Source organism: Grammomys surdaster, unplaced genomic scaffold, assembly GCF_004785775.1.
Source record: "Grammomys surdaster isolate TR1022 unplaced genomic scaffold, NIH_TR_1.0 62, whole genome shotgun sequence".
Taxonomy (NCBI): domain Eukaryota; kingdom Metazoa; phylum Chordata; class Mammalia; order Rodentia; family Muridae; genus Grammomys; species Grammomys surdaster.
In genome coordinates, this window is record NW_021604564.1 from 14,563,953 (window position 1) to 14,572,507 (window position 8,555).

At 42.1% G+C, this 8,555-nt stretch overlaps 1 pseudogene; it reads right to left on the bottom strand.

Moving 5' to 3' along the window:
* Positions 1-6,628: 6,628 nt before the first annotated feature.
* On the bottom strand, positions 6,629-7,367 carry LOC114618935 (annotated as a pseudogene).
* Positions 7,368-8,555: the final 1,188 nt, after the last annotated feature.

Genomic DNA, 8,555 nt, shown 5'->3' on the forward strand with positions numbered 1-8,555 from the left:
CTCAGTGAGGACCTGCTGCTGAGCCTGATGACCTGAGTCTGCTTCCTTAGAGTACACATGGTACTTCAGAAAATTGTTCTCTCATCTTCATCTGTGTGCTGTGGGTACACACACGCATACGCACGCGCACACACACACTCACGTGCATGCACATACATGCACACACACATGCACACACATGTGGGCATGCACACACACACTCACGTGCATGCACATACATGTACACACACACTCATGCACACACACACATGCACATATGCACATACATAGAGACTAATTAAGCAGATGCTGCACTTCTAAGTATAGCACTTTTCTTAATTCTGTGAGTTAGAATGAATTGTCAAGCCTAAGAGAGAGGCAGGAAGTTTGTGAAGAGAACTTAGCACCTCAGGAGCCTCCAGCTGCATAGAGCATTGCACACCCTCTCCAAACAAAGCAACCAGTCACTTGGCTCTAACAACTTGCTTCGTGTTGAATATGTAACAACATGTGCTTCACTTTCAAGAAGAGGACAAGAACCTGGTAACATCCAGTCTAGACAATGGCCACAGGTCACAAGGAAGTAATAGCAATTTCTGAATGTGTAGGTCAGACGTGAGGGTGCTTGAGAGAATCTGTACCCTATGGATGGTGTCTGAAGCAAGGGAAGTCTTACCAAAGATTGTTTTCCATAGCTGGTGAAATTTAGATGGCCCCCTGTTGTTGGTGTCTAATGTTACTGCAGTTGGACCATCAAAACCAAAACAACAAAAAAACCGAACCAAAAACAACAACAACAACAACATTGAGGCTGCTCTCTCAGAGGATCTGGGTTTGAGTCTCAGCATTCATATAGTGCATTGAAACTGACTTTAGCTCCATTTCTAGGATACCCTCTTCTGACCTTTGAGCACTAGACATACAGATGGTGCACAGACATACATGCAGTCAAAATATCCATACATAGAAAATAAAAACATGTTTATAAAAACAAAAACCACTTGAGAGAATGTCTGACATATGCCAAGTTACAAACTCATGACCTCTGGCCTTGGCAAATGCAGTCAGGAATGCTTTCCATAGGCAGGAGAGACACTACCAAGCCCAGTATAAAGGTATTTGAGAGGAAGCTTGGTTCTTGGTATTTTTTGATAGGCCTCTGGGGCTATTACCCAGGCCAGGTGTTTTGAGAATAGCAGCACTCCTTGCCCACATACAGGACCTAGGACATTTGTTCAGTGGTTCTTCCTGAAAGACAGGTCTGTTCATTGCATCAGATCTGTCTTGAGCTATGAAGGGACAGATCCCAACATTTCATGGAAATGAGGCCACTTCCTCATTCCTGTTCTTTTCTTGGAAAGTGTCCAAGTATTCTTTCTTTCTTGGAATGATGGGAACAGGAGAAGTGGTCATAAGGGCGTCTTTGTGGTCCCTGAGGTGAGTGACTCAACTCTAGACTACACAGGTGTCCAATGCATAGCCCTGACATCCCTTGAAGGGTGAAGCAGGGAATGCATGGGCAGAATATAAGAACAATGGCATCATGCAGGGGGAGGGGTCTCAGTCTATACATCACAATTAAGGGTTTTCAGCAGTGTTGAAGCTGCTCTGCAAAGAAGTGGTTTTGATTTATGTTGGGCGTGTAGGTAATGGACATGTGGAGAAAGGCAGAAGTCATGGCAGTTTGTGAACTTTTTCATATAATATAAATCATGAACTTGGTGAATATCAATAAAATTGTTGCTTTAGATATTTGACTAGTCTATTTTGTCTTGAAGGCTAATTATGTTTATATACACATAAATGTATATATGTATATTTAAAATACATATATGCATATATGTATTTGTAAAAGTTCACAAACTGCCATGATTTCTACCTTTCTCCACAGATCCACTACCTACACACCCAACATAAATCAAAAACACTTCTTTGAGGAGTAGCTTCAACACTGCTGAAAACCCTTAATTATGTCATATAGAATACAAGACCCCTCCCCCATATATGTATAATGTATCTATAGATGACATATAGTGATGTATAGATATACAGATGACATCAATGTATATTGATATATAGAGATGATATATAATTATATATCATCAACCATATTGATGATATAAGTGTATTCTTATTAGTCTATATCAGAAGTGTTAAAAGGCATAATTTTAGTGGAGATGGGCATGTTGTGCAAGCTTGAGGACCTGAGTTCAATCCCCAGCACCCATGTAGGGAAAGAACATAGTGGTGTGCACTGTAATCCCAGGGTTGGGAAGAAAACAGTGATCCTTGGGCTTCCTGGTTAGCCAGTACAGCTAAGTCAATTAATTTTAGTGAAAGATATCTCAAAAAAAATAAGATTTAAAAAAAAAATAAGATTTAGTGAAAGACATACCCCCAAAAAGAAGTAGAGAGTAATTGAGGAAGACACCTGGTGTATCTCAAGCCTCTACATGAATGCACATGCGTGCACTTACACATGAGTAAGCACACACATGTATAACACACTTGCATTCAAAATGCATAGTTATAGTTATTAAAATAAATTTAAAGAAAAGAATATGTAGCAATTAAGAAATATGCTAAATTTTTTCAAAAAATTTTGGTTTTTGTTGTTTGTTTTTGAGCCAGGGTGCCTCCATGTAGTCCTGGCTGTCCTGGAACTTGCTCTGTAGACCAGACTGGCCTTGAACTTACAGAGATATGCCTGCTTCTGTCTCCTGAGTGCTGGAATTACTCCCACTGGGATCAAGTATTACTTTTAAAAACTATGTTCATTTTGTGTGTCTGTGGAGTTCGGAGGACAACTTGAAATAACTGTTCTCCTGTTCCGTCATGTGGATCCTGGGGATCAAACTTGGGTTTCCAGGTTTGGTGGCAGATGCCTTTACCTACGGAGCCCTTTCACTGGCCAAACACTGGATTTTTATATTAATAATTTTTCAATGAGTATATTGTAGCTAAAATGAAAACCACTACTTAAATATATCATTTGAAAATAGTTGTGCTCACATAATTTTCTTTTAATGTAAGTAGCTTGCTAAACTGAATCAAGTGGCTTCTTTTCAACTTTGGAAGAAAAACTTAAAAGCTAGTTGAATTACAATAGCACCAAGGAGTTGAACTTAACTTCATGTGCCAGATAATAATCATCTTTCTAGGGTACAAACAAGGAGGCATATTTATCAGAGAAGAAAAGTACATTTGTTCAAAGATTATTTACAGCTTTAAGAAGATGAAAAAGCCTTCCAGAGACATGTGAAAACCTGACTCAAATGCTGTTGGAAAACTTTTCATGTTCAAAGACTTTGGGAGCAACTAAAATCGTTTTGAAGGGAGTGAAGAGAGAGCTCAGCAGCCAAGAGCACTGGCTGCTTTTCCAGAGAACCTGGGTTCAATTTCCAGCACCTACATGGCAGCTCACAACAACCTAAGTCCAATTCCAGGACCTGACAACCTTGTCTGGCCTCTGGAGGCTCTGCATGCATACGGTACACAGACATACATGTAGGCAAACACCCATATACGTTAAAGAAAAATAAATTCTCAGAAGTATTTAAAAAGTACTTTGAAATTGTGGTTCTCCATCTAATAACTAATAATAATAAATAATTATTTCTCCATCTAATAATTATTGTTTTTCTGGGCCCCTGTCTATTGAGAAAAAACAAAACAACAATAACAAAAAACAGCTTGGCTTAGTTTTGTGACATCCATCTGAGGTAAGATAACTAACATGAGCTCCTTTTTCAAGTGGAGAAACTGAAGCCCAGAGAAATAAAATTGCTTGAAGAAGGTCAGAAGCAGGCCCAGTAACTTAAACACTTAACCTGAACTCTATCTTTTAGTGTAACTGCAGAAAATTAAGCAAGCAAAAACTAAAAAGATAGACATTTCATACCTTTTCAGTCTCATCTTAAACAATTAATTGCCCACCATATTTTGTTGTTGTCTTGGTTTGCCTCAGAGAAAGCTGCTTTAAAAGTTTTGTGCAGTAACTATCATTCCATTAGTGTTTGTGGTGTGAAGAGTCTTGCCCGTGTGAGGTGAACATTCCAACTCTTAGGCACATCCCAGCCACAGTAACTGTAACTTCATTATAGGTTGAAATAAATGAAGTATTTACAAAGTGGTGATATTCACTTAATAAGCTCGGCTGCATACCAACCCTGCAGCCTGTTGTGTGGTTTGGAAAGTTGAGACATGGAAGGTGAAAGCCCATCCCTAAAGGTCTTCCTGGAGAGAAAGATTATACAAACATTACACAGCACAGTCCTGTGCTGTTTAAACCACTACATTCTCCATTTAAAGTCCCAAGCCTAGTTCTCACTTTTCTCATTTCAGTAAATGCCATACAGTAATATGGGCGTTATGCCCAGTGTTTTGCTCTCCCCTCTGTTACAAGACACACCTTTTGTTATGTTTCAGATCTGTACAACCATCTGGTTTGATGCTAGTTCACTGTCTTCTGCGAAGACACCTTCTTTAGTCACCATGTTTCTTGTCTTCAACTTATGTCTTTGTTTGAGTTTCTATTGCTAGGAAGAGACATCATGACCACGGCAACTCTTTTATTTATTTATTTATTTATTTATTTATTTATTTATTAAATTTATTTTATTTATAAATTTAAATTTATTTATTTATTTAAATCAAATCGTAATTCTTACTTATTCACACAGGGGTTATAAACACAAAAAGGCAGGACGTGGGGAAGGGGATGACACCAGAGCGTGGGTGTTCAGGGGGAATACAGATATCTTTCAGAACAGGGTATCGGCTGGGTGAAGGTTCAGGGGACAGGTCACTATGATTCTGCCTATGATTCACTTGTCCTTATCTAAGTTGGTAAAATCTGCCAAGGCTACCTATTTACAAGGTCTATGACTACTCAGGCTGGTAAATTTCCACAAAAGCTTATAGGCATCTGTTTCAATGCTTTTGCACAGAGACCCAAGACTTTGTGTTAGCATGCGTGTATGACAGGCCTATTGCTGATTTTAGGCCTATGGCTGATTTTAGGCCTTCAGTGTGTAAGCAGGGCTGCCCCTGACATCTCTTCCCTTCTCTAAGTATAGAAAGGCTGTGGTGATTCTAGTCTTGAGAAGGTGGGGATAGAGGCCTGACCTCAAGTATTTGAAGGGGACCTTGTAATGGCTCCGGTCCCCCTGTCGTTGTCCAGTGAGGCATGAGGACCATACCCATCCCGATGTCTTTTTCCTGGAGAGGGGATACTTTTGACATCAACCCCTATGCAGTCAGACTTGTCCCTCAGGGAACCCAGAGAGATATTTTTAACTTTTATTTATATTCCCTTGCAGTGCTTAGCCTTGCAGCCTAAGCAAGAATTCAGATCAGACCATGGCAACTCTTATAAAGGCAAGCATTTAATGAGGGCTTGCTTACAAGTTACACAAGTTTAGCCCATTAGCATCATGGCAGGAAGCATGGCAGCACACAGGAAGGCATGGTGTTGGAGAAGAAGCCAAGTTTTACATCTAGATTGGCAGGCAGCAGGAAGGAAGCTGGTGACACACTGGCCAGGCTTGAGCTTCTGTGATCCCAAAGCCCACCCCCTAGTGACCCACTTCCTCCAACAAGGCCACACCTCCTAATAGTGCCACTCCCTATGAGGCTATGGGGGCTATTTTATTTAAACCACCACAACTTGCCGCCAATTGACTCTTCACGAAGCAGGCAGAATGACTATTAAAAAGCAAAATGACCTATACCCCTCTATATAGCTTTCAGTATTTCCTCTTGGCACTTGGAATACAATTGAGGATTCTCATCACAGCATTGCTCAAACTGGTCCTTACATGTATCTCCAACCTCATGTTAACCATCCATTTCCTATGTTGTTTCCCAGACACAACACCCTCCTCCTTTCACTTCCTGAGCCTCGCCAAGCTCTCTGTCACCTGAATGTCTCTCTCTGCGTTCTTTGCTCTGGCAGATCTTGGCACCTTTTCGTTCTCTAGTCTCAATGGCTACCTCTTAGAAGCTTCTCTGGCATCATTTTAAAGCAAGTTCTCCTTCCTCTTATGGTACTTGGTTTGTTTTCCTAGTCTGTAATAAATTATTCATGCATATTCTGTTTTTTTTTTAACAGCTATAGATGAGCAAGTAATTTAACTAGTGGGCAGATTCCTGAAGCCCAGAACATAGAAGGTGTTTGTGCCAGCTCTCTCATGGAAGGCGTTTGTGCCAGCTCTCTCATGGAAGGCGTTTGTGCCAGCTCTCTCTTACTATAACAAATACCTGAGAGATGACCAACATATAAAAAGAAAAGGTCAATTTCGGCTCACAGTTTTGGGGTTTACAGTCCCTCCGCTTCTGGAGTCTGGCACAGCGGCACAGCAGCAATTGATAAAAGCAGTTTCAACTACAAGAGAAAGAAGATGAAACCTGGGTCCTGTATTCACCTCACTGTCCCAACACTTCTCATTAGGCCCTGCTTCTTTTTTTTTTTTCCATGATACAAAACAGCTTTATTTGCGGGCCCTCTCCTGTAAGGGGTCCAGGTGACGGAGAGGGAAGTGGTGGACAGATCATGTGGTAGGGGCTGATGACCCTGGGTGCTTGTGAACAGGGACTCAAGGGTAGGAAGAAATACTGCAGTAAGGGTAGTAGAGGTACCAGCAGGCTGAAGGCAGGACACAGGGTTGGCCAAAGCTGAAGTCAGAGGCTGATGCAACAGGCCCTCTTCTCCCCAGGGCCTGCATCCTGTCCAGCTTGGGCATTGCCCAGGGTGATGGCACTGGTCCGGGCGCTGTTCTGCCTTTGCTTGGACACCTTTGCAAAGATCTCTTTGAGGACAGTCTCAAAGGCTAGCTCAACATTGGTGGAGTCCAGGGCTGAGGTCTCCAGGAACAGCAGACCATTGTTTTCAGCAAACATGCAGGCCTCCTCAGTGGGGACTTCTCGGGCCTGGCTGAGGTCACTTTTGTTCCCCACGAGCATGACAACAATTGTGGCTTCAGCATGGTCATACAGCTCCTTTAGCCAGCGTTCCACCACGGTGTAGTCTGGTGCTTGGTCAGGTCAAATACCAGGAGTGCCCCCACAGCTCCACGATAGTACGCAGAGGTGATGGCTCTGTATCGCTCCAGGCCAGCTGTGTCCCAGATCTGTGCCTTGACAGCAGCGGTGCCCAGCATTACAGTGCGGGTGGAGAACTCAACCCCGATGGTGGTGCGGCTGTCATGGCTGAACTCATTGCGGGTGAACCGGGACAGCAGATTGGTCTTGCCCACGCCTGACTCGCCGATCAGCACCACCTTAAAGACAAAATTATAATCTTCATCTGTTCGACTTCCCATCTTGACTCTGCATGGAGAGTGAAGGCGTTTGCTGGTGCAGAGGTCACAGCCTGTTAATTGGTTAAATGGCCTCAACTCTCAGCTCTTAAGAGACCGGCACCTGGTTCCTCTCTCATTGGGGTAAAGGACAAGAGGGCTGAGTTGAAGCCAGGAAGAGCCCCGGAGGCTCAGCTCTGGCACTTTAGGCTACTCTGTGGGAGCTGAGAGGACGGAAGCTGAGAACTAGGCCCTGCTTCTTAAAGTAAGGCCATAGGGGGCGTTCCAGATCCAAACTATAGCTGTGCTCAGACACTGTTCGTTGAATGAATGAAGGAGCGAGCACTGTTGAGGCAAAGAATAAACTATCTGGTGTCATTCCTTATTCTACTAGCACAGATGAAACCTGCTGAGCAGATGCCTGCAAGTAATGCTGTGTGTTTACCAGGACAACACTACTGTAGGCAGCAGGGTCAGAGGTAGAAAATGAGGGAATATTTTTAGTTTGTGTTTTCTTTTTTATTAAGCTCACATTTAAAGCAATAGGTTTCATTATGGGAAGCTCATGCATACACACCATTATATTTGCTCTTATGTGTCCCTCTGCCTCAGTGTCCCTCCTTCTGCTGCGGCCCCCACCATTACGTCTCCTTTCTGTTTTTATGTCGCATGTAGCTCATTTCCCTCTTCCCTGCCTATTCTCTTATGATATTTTCTTTTTCTTTTGTTTTTTTTTGTTGCTGTTATTTAAAAGATGTATGTATTTATTTTATGTATATAAGTACACTGCAGCTGTCTTCAGACACACCAGCAGAGGGCATCAGATTCCATTACAGATGATTGTGAGCCACCATGTGGTTGCTGGGAATTGAACTCAGGATCTCTGGAAGATCAGTCAGTGCTATTAAACGCTGAGCTATCTCTCCAGCCCTTCTTTTCTATTTTTATAACTCACACACACACACACATGTGCTCATACACACAGCAAAGAAAGACAGCCTACAGAATGAGAAAAAAAAACCTCTCAAATATAGACAGAATTAACGTCTAGAGTATATAAGAAAAAACACAAAAATTAAACACCCAAATAAACTGTCCAATCCATAAATGGATTCATAAATAGACAGTTCTCAAAATAAGTACAGATACAAATACAAAATAAATACAAATCTGAAATGCATTCAGTATCCTTAGCCATCAGGAAACTGCAAACTAGAACTGCACTGAGAGTCTTTCTTACACCAGTCACCTTACGCTGTTGAGACTAAACTGCTACAG